Raw genomic sequence first — 15,424 nt, forward strand, 5'->3', positions numbered from 1 at the left:
AGTACTAAAACTAATAATTGAATAAAGGATTTGTTGTTATTGTTGTTGATGTTATTGTTGTTATTTTGTAGAATATAACATTCTAAAAGATAAGGACCATTTTCATAGTTGTCTTCATATTTCTAGAACTTAATGCAGTGCCAAATACTTATAACCTCAAGTAATGATAAAATGATTTTTAAAATTAACTTTTTCTTTTGAATACATACATGCTTAATTTTTAGTGCATTAGATTATTTATAACTTCAAAACACAATCTTTTCTACAGATGATAGATAGATGAATAAATGAATGAATAGGAAAAAAAAACTTTTCATCTTCATGAAATGGCATAAATCTTTCTTTGTATAGAAAGTTTATTCACAGAAGATGTTTTTAATTTTTGATTTACTGAGAGTGATTTTCTTTCATTCTTATTCACTTGGAAATCATTTGAAGGATTAACTCTGGGTATCTTTCTACTATTTATTAAAGGGAATTTTCAATATGATCCTAAAAGAGATGTGTATCATGAGATTCTTCCAACATTGCAGTATATTCCAGTTATATACATGCAGCAAATTACACCATTCATGTTTTTGAAGCATTTGCAGATAATCAAAAGTTATTCACTGCCTTCATATTTCTGGCTTTCAAAAAGAAAAAAAAATCAAAACAACAATAAAACAAACAAGCAACAACAACAAATGGGATGGTGAGGGTGATAGGTTAAGTTTCAATTGGATACAGAAATTTCATCTGATTTTTTGGTAAAACTAAAATTATTTTAAATTGAAATTGAAACCATTAATAAATAGTTTTCTACCTACAGCCTTCCTAAGAAACTATTTACAATAAATTTGTCCTTTATGTGTTTTGGGACCAGATTTATGTAAATGTAACTCATGCAGAAGGAGAGAAGATTACAGATCTAGATTGTCTTGTCAGAAAACTCATCTTTTTCACTCAAAAATATGATGACAGCCTTCCTCCCACCTCCCTGTCAAAGGAAAATTCAGCTGTGATGAATCATGATATGAAATTGTAACATGTGGTGAGAATAGTTCTATTCCAAGACTCCTAACTATATTACTTTAACATGTGGGTTTTCTTAAATAATTGTTTGCTGGTATATTGTTGCTAAATTACTTGAATATTCTCTAGATCTAGACTATGCTGTAAGGGATTCATTTCTAAGGTCTAAGAGATTTTGTGTGTTTTATTTTTTAGTTTTGGATGTTGTATATTGTTAATTGTATAGACTCTTCTGTGTCATGCTAATTCCATTTCAAACTTCTTAAAATGTTGATAATATCTTTCAACAACTCAATTGTATATGTTTAAATTAACATCTCATCATTCTTTTCCAGATGTAATCACTAATTTTTTTCCTTTTAACTCTAATTTTGATGTCTTTCATTCTCCTTATTCATTCATAGAGTTATATCCAGGTTTTTGTCTTGATCCTGAGTTTTTCTTCCTTTTTTACATTTTGGGACAGCTATTTGGTATATGGATAGAGTTCCATTCTTGAAGTCAGGAGGCCTTCATTTCAGATACTCAATACTTACTATCTGCATGGCCCTGGAAAAGACGTTTAAACCCAGATGCCTTACCACATAAAACAAACAAAACAAACCCCACCCTTTTAAAAGTTTTTTGATGTGTACATGTGGTGTCACAACAGAATAAGTTATATATATATTAGTCTAATTAGTTTGTGGGGCCTCTAAACCTGAACTCTACCTCCAGTATAAGACAGAAAGTTGGTTAGTTGATTGTTGTAAAAAATAACTTATGCTCAATTATATTTAAGAAAGAAAATGGTGTTTGTACATTATTTACATGGATACAATTAATTCTATTACATCCAATAATTTTAATTTTATGAATGAATCAATGAAATGGAATGGAATGGCATTTATTAAGTTCTTCATCAATATCAAGAATTGTGCTAAAAGAAGCACTAATTTTTTTTGGAAAATTTTGAAAGTAGGCTAATTCCCTGGTAGTTTATACCTACTATTGGAATAAAATGAGACTCAAACGATGCAAAAGTCATTAAACTTGTTTTATTTTCATTTTTTTAAATAAAAGGAAATCACTTAGATATAGTAGATGAAAGAACATTCAACAAAGATATGCATAGAGGATATCTCAAGAGGATTCAACTGAATGAAGCTGCTCTGCTTCTAAGCTAAGCTTTTGGGCTTTCAGGTCATACATCAGATCCAGGCTCAAGCTTTTGGACTTTTCATTTTAATTTTATTTCCTTTCTCTCTCAGGAGACTTAAATTGACACCACCAACTCACCAAGGCCCTTAATCTTATGCATCAGTTAAAAATCAACTTTAGTGAGATGAAACTCACTGATGGCTAAGCAAAGGCAGCAATTTGCCCATCCTCTCCCCCAAACCATTCCAAATTTCTTTAATAATGACTTTAAGCAAATTTTAGAGCATCAGAACCCACAAAAAATGGAATAGAACAATTTCCAGTCAAAGACAACTTAGTAGGTTAGCAGAAAAGGTCTGGGATACCAGGGTGGGAGTACAGTATGAGTTCCCGTACAGAGAACTCCAGCTCAGTCCTGACCCTAGCCCCAGCCCCGATACCATTCCAGCAAACCAGGGATTGCTCAAGGGACACTCTGAATCAGCAGCAGTACTGGTGGCTACGAGTTCCCTCAGCCTAGGGACACCAAAAAGGACTTGGAAAGTCAGCAGAAAAGAGCTGTGGTGACAGCATGGGAGTCTAGCATGCTATCCCAGGGCAGGTAGTACCAGAGTAGTGCCAGCACCAGCACCAGAAAAGCAAGACTGTTGCTTTAGGACTCTACATGTTACAGTTACAATGGGGCAGGGCAATCCTCACAAGTTCAGGGCAGAAAAGAGGGCTTGTGGTCAGGTCCCTAGAAAGATCTCTGAAAACAGTTGCACACAGTTATTGAAACCTGAGACAGTGTACCCTCCATCTGGGAAATAAAGCCCTACTTTAACAAAGAGATAAAAGCTGTGTAATATTTTAGGAAACTGAGCAGACAATAGTAAAAGTTTCTGACCACAAAAGTTAAAAGAAGGTAACAAAGTCAAGGTTCTTATGTCCAAAGCCTCGGAAAAATCAGAATTGGTCTCAGGCTATTGAAGAGCTCAAAAGAAATTTTGAAAATCAAGTAAGGGAGAGAGAGAAAAAAAATTAGGAAAAGAAATGAGAGTGGAGCAAAAGGAAATATAAAAAGCTAATGAGGAGAAGAATGTCTTAAAATGCAAAATAGACCAAATGGGAAAGAAGGTACAAAAGTTCACTGAGGAAAATCTGTGAAAATTAGAAGAGCAAATGGAAGCTTTTTGAGAAATCAAGAAACAATAAAGAAAAGAAAAAAAATTGAAAAAAATAGAAAAATGTGAGAAATCTTTCTAGAAAACCAACTGACATGGAAAACAGATCTAGGAGAAATAATTTTAAAATTACTGGTCTACCTGAAAGACATGATCAAACAAAGAACCTGGATATCATTTTTAAAGAAATCATCAAAGAAAATTGTCCTGATATTCTAGAAATAGAAGATAAAATAGAAATTGAAAGACTCCACTGACCACCTCCTGAAAGAGATTCCAAATCAAAACTCCCAGGAATATTATGGACAATTCCTGAAGTCCCAGGTCAAGGAAAAAATATTGCAAGCATCTAGAGAGAAATAATTCAAGTATAGCAGAGCCAAAGTCTGGATAACACAAGATTAAAGGACTGGAGGGCTTGGAATATGAGATTCCAGAGAGTGATGGAGCTAGGATTGCAACAAAGAATCACCTACCCAGCAAACAGAATATAATCTTTCAGTCAAAAAAATTTGATATTCAATGAAGTAGAGGATTTTCAAGCATTCATGATGAAAAGACCAGAGTTGAATTGAAATTTCGATTTTCAAATATAGGACTCAAGAAAAGCAAAAGGAGCTAATCAGGAAAGTGATATCATAAGCATCATGTTTAGTGGAGTTGAAACAGGTAAAGTAGCAGATATAGAATGAAAAGGACCCCAAAATCCAGTTTCTCCATAAAGGAAGTATTAGAAGTTTAGTATTCCACCCAAACCCTCCAATCAGAAGAGAGAGAAAGTTGGGGGAGGTGTTAGCACTGAATCCTGAGTTAGCAGCATGGCGAGATTAGAGAAGTTGAGCTTTATTTGGGAGAAGCATCTTGTTTCCTGGGTTTGAAAAGAGGTCAAATAACTATTACAAAGTAGGATCCAAAAGTAGAGGCCAAAAAGCCCAATTTCTACCCTTTCTAAAGTAAGGCACTGTGATGCAGTAGATTGCCACAAGGGCAATTTTCACTCCCAAAATATGTAAAAATATAATCATTTGTACATACTTCAGTATTTCAAAGAATTTGTGAAATCATTAAGGTAGATATTCTCTTCAGAGATACATATCACAGTCTGTTAGTGATTTCTCATTTTGTGTCATTCTTGTATGATTTTCACATGCTAATTATTATTAAGTTTAAATTAAGTTGAATTCTACTCTAAATACCATTCTGTAGTGAGTTAACAAGTATGATGAAAAGTCTACTAAACAATAAATGTGGCATTCTGAATAGAGCAATGTCAAATGTCATTGAAAATTTAACATAAATCCCATATGAGCAAAATATGTAGGTGAAATATAAGAAATGTCTTTTAGAATTCTTCCTCACTATGAAGAGAAATTCAGTGCAAATAAAAGAAATATTATGTTATGTCCAACATTTCTCAAATTAATATTTTTCTCATAATTTTTGCCACAAAGGTTTTACGTTTTAGAAATGAAAGAATTAATTACATTCATTTCAAAATGAACAGTTGTTCATCCTTTAGTAAAAAAAAAAAGTTCATCCTTCTATCATCTGTAGCTTTTAAATTAATTTTATTGAAATATTTATATTAAAATATTCTCTATTTCAGATCCTCACAAAAGCATCAATAAAGAGAAAAATATGTTAATTGTTCATAAGGTTTATCTTATTGTTATTTGGGGCTCATTTTATTGTTGTAAAGAACAACTTTGTATAAACTGTTTGCTAATGCAGATTGACTTCCTTTTTATAACTAATAGTCATAGAGAATTTTGTGAAGCATTAGTTGATTTGCCTGTCTGGATATACCTAGTATGTATTACAGATGGAAAGAAGACTCAAACTCAAATCTTCCTAACTCCAAAATCTGACCTCTACCTTCTTTCATACAACATTTGTCATAAGTCTTTTAAAGAAGTTTGTTATTTTTAAAGTGTTTTCCTCATATCAAATATCTACATATTTTGACTTTGAATTTTTTAAAAAGCCATTAGTTTTTGAAAGTTTTTCATTTCCACAACATACTAAATAATTTTATAGCTAAATAGAATTTAAACTAATTTTGCTTTATGTTCATTAAAAGTGTTAAAATACACATAGTGTGAATGCCAAAACTTCAGTGTGTGGAATGCATGTTGTCATATGTCATCTTCCAAAGTGAAATCTCACTTACTCCCTACTACAGGAGTTATTGACTATTTCACAGGAGGCCCCATTATATTTGGGAACCAATTCTTCTTGGAGTGAACAAGGCTTCTATGAAATGGGCCCCGAAATAGAATTGGTGTGGGGTACCGAAATCTCATGACCATCTTTAAAAACAGGTCTCCAGGGTAGCAGCACTACTGCTATATCACCAATTGAAAAATTCCAATTTACTCCCCTCTTTAGATCTGCACAGAGAATGAGTCGACATCAAATTGGTATGATCAAGGAAGATATTACTTGTAGCAGTTTTCACAAGTTTAAAAATGACTTGCAAGGGTTGGAGAGCTGTATGCACATAGATTATAAAGAAAATAAAAGGGCACAAAAATGATGCAGAATGAGTCTTCTGAAACATTGCTCATAACTGATGAAAGTAAATTTACAAACACAGGGAAGTAAATTGAAATATATAAAGAGTTCATGGGTAGATGGAGATCAGTTTTTCATCTAGATATATACAAAATTGTCATCTAAGAATTTTTTTCTTTGTAACTTCATTTAAAAATGAATTGGAGATAATATTTTATGTGTGATAAGTAAGAACTAGTTTTATTCTGTAAAAATCATATAAGCTATTTGGAATTTGAGCAGTTCTATTTACTAAAATACCCCAGATATTTTTGATAATCATTTGGAATATCTAAACCTAGCAGCAAACTTGTCAAATGAAATAATCAAATCCATCTAATTTAAAATAGTGATAAAAATGTAGGCTCTTCTTTGTAATTTTCCCATCTTGATAGAAATTGAAAGTAATTTGTGAAATGATAAAATAATTTTCAAAATGTGAAAAAGTCATTTGTGAGTTTGTGAAAATGTCTCATATTGCCTTTTCATATATCAATGAATTAATTAGCAAGCAGAATTTAGAACCTATTAAGCATCGTGTTAAGAACTAGTGAGGCAAAGACAAACATGAAATAGGTATTGTCCTTGAAAAGCTTACATTACAATGTATTTGGGATATGTTTGTTATTGACTATCCACATATATGTTTAATCTCACTGTATGTTAGTTCATTCTGATTTATACATTAAAATGTAGACTCCAGAAAGTTAGAATTTTGACTGAATCACTTCTTTTCATTTTATAGTTTAGAGCAGTGTAATGATTTCAACATATATTTAATAACACGACAAAAAAATACTTTACTTTTTAATTGAATTTACATACATTTGAAAAAAAAAGTGCACACTTTATACAACAAATACATATAGACTCTACTATAGGAAAATACAATTAGAGTCCAAAATTATCTTTATGATAAGAAGAGAGCATCACTTTATCCCTTAAAAATAACCAAGCCACTGAAATTTGAATTATCTGTCAGGATTTATTCACATTATGAATATAGGTCCAAAGACTGGATTTCTATTTAAGGAAAAGTCTAGAGTTTCAAGATGCTTATAATCAGAAAGTTGGCCACTGAAGGATGCCTTTTTAATGGATTGAGTACACTCTTTTGCACATAATAAGCACTTTAAAAAGATGCCTTATTCATTTAGTCACAGGAGCAACAACTTGTGAAATTGTCAAATAACATATGGAGGCACTGTAATCTGTGTTGAAGGAAGAAGTATTCACTCTGAGAAAATCACAGATCTATTGAAATAATGAATGAAATATTTTATTTCAAATTACCAAAGAGGGAAATGAAGTCAATACAGAGTGAATTCTCTACTTCTAGCTTTTTTCTTTTGTGTATCCAACAATTTTATTGAACATAATTGCTCTGTAATTGGATCCTTATATCCTAAATAAACTACAAATGGTAATGATAATGAAAATAATTTACTGTGAATATTTAACTAAATAGAGTTAAATGAGGAATCTACCACAAGCAGATTTTCCAATATATGCTGTACCAACTTATGCTCATAGAAGAAAAGATTCAACAGGATGATGCATTTGAATCTGAAAGGGACTTTAGAGGTCAAAGGAACATCTAAATGTCCTAAAAAAACCCTAAAGCTGAAAGGAACCTCAGAAACTATCTAATCTACCCCATTTTTAATGATGAGGAAACAGACTGATTGATTGAATTGCCCAAAATTAAACATTAAGTGACAGAGAAGTGGATCAAACCCAGGCACTTTGAATCCAGATGTACACCTCTTCCCACTGTACTACACTGCCAAGAGTTTTTAAGAGTTCATGAGTTGACTTCAGGAGTTGAGCTCATTTCTATTTTGGGAACTTGATATTCATCTGCTACTCTGTTTAGTTCTAATTTGGTGGGGTGGAAAACAAGATGTCCTTGTTCCAAGTACCTCTTTTTATTTCCTTCATGCCCACTCTGTTCTCTTTTTTCCAAGCTTCTTTTTGTGAGTTAACTTCTCTTGTAGTAATTGTAATCTCCTTGAGTTCAGGGACTATTTGTATTTCATCACTTAACACAGTGGCTGCACATAGCAAATGCTTAACACATTTTTATTGAATTGAAATGAAATGATAGAAACTGGCCTAAATAACTTCTAAAACCTAGTAAAAAGTTATTTCTAATATTTAACAATTTTGATTTGACTGGTCTCTTGAGGTGAAGAGCTAGTTACAAAAGAGAGGATATGTGGAGGTTCAACGTTCTTCAGTTGCATGATGCTGCACAAAGACAATTTCACATATTTTTTTACTTGGTGGACTAGTTGGATAAAATCATTTTGAGTAAATAGGGCTATAAAGTTTCCTGCTAACAAAATATCGCCTGTAATTGGAAATTCATTTAGCTTAACAAACTCCCTATTGGGATAAATTTCAGGAGACATTTCTTCTTGTTATTATATCTTTATTGGAACTAGAATTGGTTCAGAATTATGACATCAGTGAAGTTAGCTCCCTTCATTAATGCATATCAGAATTCTATCTGCAACTTGTTATTTTAGGGGAAGATCTAGCACACTGAGTAGTTAAATGATTTTATCATAGTAACTCTAATTGTATGCAAGATTTGAATAAAAGTCACTTTGACACCAAGGCTGACTCTCTAGTCACTTTATCATGCTCTCCCATAATTGATGTATAATATATAATTAACAACATTTTAATTGATTAGCAATTTTATTGTTATAAATACTTTATTGCAGATTGCATCTATTCCTCTTTATTTTATGTGATTCTTGTCTTTTTATTCCCATAAATTCTCCCAGCCAATTTATCCATTCAATCAGTCTTCTGAGATCCTTCTTCTGAATCTCCTTTTTTTTTTTTAATAATATCAATAAAATACACACTCTACCAAATATCTTTACTCTTACCATGCAGTTAATTTACTTCTTTTTAAATTATTACATTTCTTTTTGGTGACGTCCTTTCGATTACTTCCACTTAAAAATAAAGTTATATGTCTACCCATATCCACCATTAAACTAATCATTACATGATACATTCTTTGATTGACATAAAATTTTTTCTTCAATCACTGTGGTATTGCATGACACAATTATTCAGTATCAACTGGAGAACATTATAAAGATGAGCATTTGTCTGAGAGAGAAGGTTGGGGTTATTAAAATGCTTTGTAATTTTTCAGTCATTCCATTTTTCATCTGTCCTTTAGTTTAATTCTGGTCCCAATTTATTGCCTCACCACTTTGTCCAAATATATGTAGATATAGACATATATTTATATGTATATAAATGGATACATGCATATATATATAAACATATAGATGTATGGGTATAATATATGCATATATGCATACCTGCCTATATAATTTAATATATCACATAAAAGATTCATTTTTATATAAAGGAAATTGAATAAATGTATAACATTTACTCATAACTATTATTTACATCAGTATAAAAAGACTTACTTGGTAATGTTGCTTAAGCTTATTGATTATTTCCACTCCTGTCTATTTAAAAAGAAAAAAAAAAAACAGATGACCAACCAGAAGAGATGATTTTTATTAAATCCCAAATTTTGTTTGTTTGTGAAGAATGATGAGAAGGGAAAGAAAAAGAGTATATAAAGCCCTTCATAACTTAGTCACTATTTAATTTTTCCAATCTTTCTTATACCTTGATCTTTATGATGTACTCTTTGATCCAGTGACACTGGCCTCCTTAATACACACAAACAAAATCTTCATCTCTCAGCTCTGGACATTTCTCTGGCTCTATCCTGTGACTGAAAGGTTCTCCTTCTTCATCTCTGCCTAATGCTTTCCTTGGCTTCCTTTAAATCCCAACTGAAATCCAATCTGAAATCTTTCCTAACCTCTAAATCCCTATGCCTTCTCTCTCTTATTTCCTGGTTACCCAGTACAGAGCATATTTGTACTTATTTGTTTGTTTGTTTTCTCTCTCATTAAATTGTGAACCTTTTGAGGACAGGGACTATCTCTGCATCTTTTGGTACCCCCAGAACTTTACATGGTGCTTGGAAAAAAGTGTGTGCTTAATAATCACATATACCACTACTTTCTTATTATTATTACTCTCTTCCTCATGTTTATTATGGTTACTTGGATTCCACCACGTTCAAGACCTGAGAATATAAATACCAAAATGTTTCTAATATTAGATAGCCAAATAGCTTATTCAATGGTGTTCTAGATATGTTTGAAGTTACTATTAGAAAATCTTATGTATGGAATTGCCGAAGTATAGAATGGTCCACTTCTCAGTTGTAGTTTAACTTTATCGTATCTTTAAATGGATGAGGTAACAGAGTTACTGGTATTTAAAAATGGCATATGAAGAAGTTTTATTCCTACATTATTCTGAAAAGCTAAGGTTTTTATTTATTTTGCTTAAGATTTCCCACTTATATGTTAATAATGTTAAAATTGCATTGAAGAATGCTTTGTGCTTTATATATGCCACAGGACTGCATACATTATACCTAGACCTTATTAACAAGGCTCCACTTGATCCATTGGAGGCAACTTGGTGGCTTGGTAGATAGAACACTGGGCCTGTAGTCAGAAAGTTTGGTGTGGTTTAGTTATTTTCAGTAGTTTTCAACTCTTTGTGATCCCCTCTTGAGGTTTACTTGACAAAGACACAGGAATAGTTTTTCATTTCATTCTCTCAATCATTTTACAGAGGAGTAGACAGAGGCAAACACGATTAAGTGACTCAACCAGGGTCACCCAAATAGTAAGAGTCTGAGTCTAGATTTGAACTCAATATAGGCCCAACACTCTATCCAGAAAGACTTCAGTTCAAATGTGATCCTGGACAAATTACTTAGCCTAAAATTACTTTAATCTCTCTTGAGAAAAAAAAATCCACTACAGTATTTGTCAATATTTTACAGTATTTAGGTTTGTCCTAAACCCATGGAAAGTATTGATATAGTATGGTTCATGGGCTCATGAAGAAGCAGAAAGGACAACATAATGAAACAAATTGGTCTCTTGTTTCAATTAATCAGGATAGAATTCAATCCTTAAAAAAGATTAGAGTAATAACGAGGAGATACTTTTATCTATTACAGAGACTTGATAAAAGAGTGGTGGGAAAGGAATGGCCACAAGATTAACTAAAGGCAACATCCTTTCTGTTTGATAATGACATTACATGGGCAGCTTCTTGATTAAAGTTTTTTTTCTTTGAATCCTCAACACTGGAGTGTTTAATTTACACCTGCTAATCAGTTGAAATAAATTATATATTTTCTTTAAACAAGAAATTAATACAACTACATGAAATGAAAATAATTATTGTATTTTGAGATAAATGATGTTATATTACCTTTTCTGGGCATTGTGGTAAATATATCTGTCACTATTATAAGTTTATGAAATTGTACCCCTCCTATTAGATGGAGGAGGGCAACATATTGAGGTAGTTAGAATGAGTGATCAATTTACATATTTAGTCATTGAAAATAAAGGAATTCTACCTACTTTAGAGCTTTATCATATCTATTCATGATTACTTATTAATAGACAACTGGGATCTACTAATTTAAGAAAATTTCTAAGTTTCCTTTGTCTAAGTCTATGTAAACAACAACAAACCAATCAGAAAATATAATGTGGACAGTCCATTTTTTGAGTAGAGGTATATATGTCTGACTTCATTCCATAGAACTATACTAAGGCATTAATACAAAAGTAATGGTAAAATAGACACAGAAACATCCTACTATTCCTACATACATGAATACATTTAAATGACTATATATCATATATGTATAAACATGTATATATATTCACACAGAAACTGTATATCTATCTACAATGTTCCATGTGTATGTATGTTTTTGTATTGAACTCTGTATGCTTTCTTTAAATTTTTTTCTTAGTTTGAAGTGAGGACAAAGATGTTTCCATTCTTTGAAATCCCAAAACTTACTGGTTAGAGTGCATAAATAAGTGAATAATTAAATATTTGGATGATATTTTTATAGTTGTTTAATTCAAACCTTTCCATAATTTTTTTAACCTGACTAATACTTAATAGAGATACCTTTCAATGAATTAAGTTTTTGAATTGTTTTAAAACCAATCTTGATTGCCATAGTGAAATATACTCTAAACCAGCATTGTACTTCTGCAAAATATTTAGAGAAAGATGATAACAGGTTTTGAACAACAGTTTCTCACAAAACAGCAAAAAGCAGCAAAGGGGAAAAAGAACCAGCAGAAAACTTGAAATTATCTGCTTTAGTTGGGATCCAGTTATGCCAGATCATTCAAATGCAATTCTACATGAAACTGGAGGTAAAACAACATTTAGGTACAAAAGTGCAATACAATTTCTAGTGATTTTATAAATGAATAAAAATACATTCATTAAGCCCTGATCATATACAAACAACTTTCATCACTTGTATTAATATGTCATCTTGTCGTTTTTAATGGAAATACACACACACACACACACACACACACACACACACATATATATATATATATATATATATATATATATATGCAACTCCATGCTCTTTTATGATCAACATCAACAGTAGGCTAAAGCATATTACCAAATTATGAGATCAGAAAGGATGTGGGCCAGTTAGAACAAGGAATAACAGATAAACAGTTATAGTGATTAAGTGGTAAACAATTACATATTATATAATAAATAATAATAATAATAGTCTATTTTTAAGTGATTTACAAATGTTAGCTCATCAAAGAAGTCTGGGAAGTTAGGTACTATATTCTGATTTTACTGAGAAAACTGAACCAAATGGTACATAGGTAATCACAGTATCACATAGCAATACCTAAGAAAGATTCAAACTCAGCCATTCCTAGCTCATTTATGTCCCTTTGAATCTTCTAATGAAGATTCACCTACTATATTAGAAGCCAAGATTTTTTATGTACCATTTGTACTGTGCTGATAGTACATGTTTTCATATTATATTGTATTTGTTATCCTTATTAATATGTTACTGCATACTTCCATGTAGCATGGATTTTCCCATTATCCTTGGGATTACTTTTTAATTTTGATTCATTCTATTTTTTTAGTGTCATTTATTCATATCTTTATAGCAACACTGAAGAAATACTGGTGTTACAGACAGAAAAATTTAAGTTGCGTTCTTTACAAGAATTCACAATTGCCCACATTAGATTCAATCAATTCTTTTTTTTCTCAATTCTTGATCCATTTTATTATACATCTGAAACATTTATCAAAATACACACACATTATGTTCACACATTTATGTATATATGCATATGCACATACATATATACATACACACATATTCTATCCCTCCTACATATACTTTTTCCATATTAAAACTGAGGTTTAAATGATGGTAAGAATTCAGGAAGAGAGAACAGGAATTTCAGTCATAAACATTATTCTATGACCATATAAATTGAGATAGGAGAGTGAACTTCAGCTTACTGAACGATCCATCCAAGGAAAAGAGAATTACACAGTTTTGTTTATCCAAATATATAACTATTTTCCCCACCAAGAGTGGATGACACTAAGAGGAATCAGAAAAGAGAGTAGATGATAAGTTTCTAATTATATCAAAAAGAAAGAACATTCCACTTGTCGCGACCTAATCAAAGTCCAGATAGTTCAATCTAGTTAAAACATAATGCATATGGCGATGAGTCTGAGCAATCAGATTGTGAAGAATCTTGAATGTTAGGCAGAGAATTTTAATTGTATTCAATTGGGAATAAGGAAAAAAACTAAATTTAGTCTTTAATTATGTTTTTAGCAGAGGCCTCTAAGACTAGATTCAGATGTTTATTGTCCATGAATACATGAGACTATCATTTAGATAAGCCACCATACCCAGATCCAGAAAGTTTTGTAATACCAAACTAATGAATCTCAGAAAGTATTTGGGGATCATTGCATAATATAAACCAATAACCCATTGTTCATAGAAATTTGCATGCATGTATATACACACATTATAGAAGCACACACAAATATCCACATGTATTGATATACATGTATATATTTACATATAAATAATTTGATAGCTATTGGAGATGGATAATAAACTGTACCAAGAAATGGGTACAAGAAGATTTGGTGAGGTATGATTTCAGAAATTGTTAAATCTTTCAAAGTTTTCAACTTAAAATGTTATGTCTTATTAATATTATTATTAATTTTATTAACACTAATATTATCTGCTCCACAATGTTCTCCATGTGTAATTGGTTAATACCACTCCTGACAGATGGCTTTTCTGTTTAAGTACCAAGAGTGCAGTGGAATACCGATCTTAATGGTAATTGTACTGAGGGTTATCTTTCTATGGCTAAGCAATAGTTGTAGATTTTTATGAATAACTTCCCTTAGGTAAGATATAAAACCAGATTAGATGTAATACTACCTTTGAGTAATGTTTGTGATTTAATTTATAAGTAACCATAGACAAATGGAATCTGGATTTCTTTTACAAAATCCATAACGTATTTGTTCCCCAGTTATGCCTTTGATCCTATGTTCTTCAATATCTACACTCTTTATTCCCCCTATATTCAAAAGTTTCCCTAGGTTTTTATTGGAATTCAACTACAGAATGTATCAGCTAGTATTTGTATCTATATCCTAGCTTTTTAGGAAATGAAAATTAGGGGACATGGATTGAGATGTCAGGATTTAATCAAATAAACACAAATGTTCAGAAGTTAAGATAATATATCTCTCAAAAGCCTCAGGTAAAGTACAAATATTTAGGAAAAATGTGGCACTGCATAGAATAAAAAATTGGTTTGCATTCTCACAGTGGCAGATCTGCTCTAACAAAGGCCATTTTCTGACTTGAACATCAGTATACTGGACAAAATATCTTCCTAGCAGCCTTAATTATATCTTGTTCTTGGTCATTCCCTATTAATATTGATTATTTAATAAATTTGCTTACAATTTGTAGACTGTTGCAGTGGTAGAAACTTTTCTTTTCAATAGTTTGTCAAGATATTCTATTTATTTTATTTTTAAAAATTTGAACTTCTTTCTATATTAATTCAGAGTATTCTCCCTCAACATATCTTGTGTGCTTCCTGACTACATTAAATTTTTAATTGCTTCCTTTTAACAGAAAGAATATTCAAATATTAAATTTATTAATCCAATTTCATTTCTCTGTTTTCATTTTTATAAAATATTTTTTCAATTTGGATTATAACTTCTTTTTTGGTCAACTTCAATCATTATTTTGTTAGCCCATGCTTAACATTTTCTCTAAATTTATAGAATAATTTTAAAGTAATGTACTATTGCCTGTGACATAGTGAATTTTTTCTTATTTTAACTATTCTGAAATCCATTTCTTTGCCTTGTCTCTCTTGTTTTCTGGTCCCCTTCCAATAGCTTTGAAAGCAGAATAGAACAGACATGTTCACAATCCCAGAGTCAACTGGAAATATTGAAATATTTTGTATGAGATTCTACATTTTGTGATAGTGAAGTAGGCTTCTAGCTGATCCATTTTCTGTTGTATTGGATTA

Source organism: Sarcophilus harrisii, chromosome 4, assembly GCF_902635505.1.
Source record: "Sarcophilus harrisii chromosome 4, mSarHar1.11, whole genome shotgun sequence".
Lineage (NCBI taxonomy): Eukaryota > Metazoa > Chordata > Mammalia > Dasyuromorphia > Dasyuridae > Sarcophilus > Sarcophilus harrisii.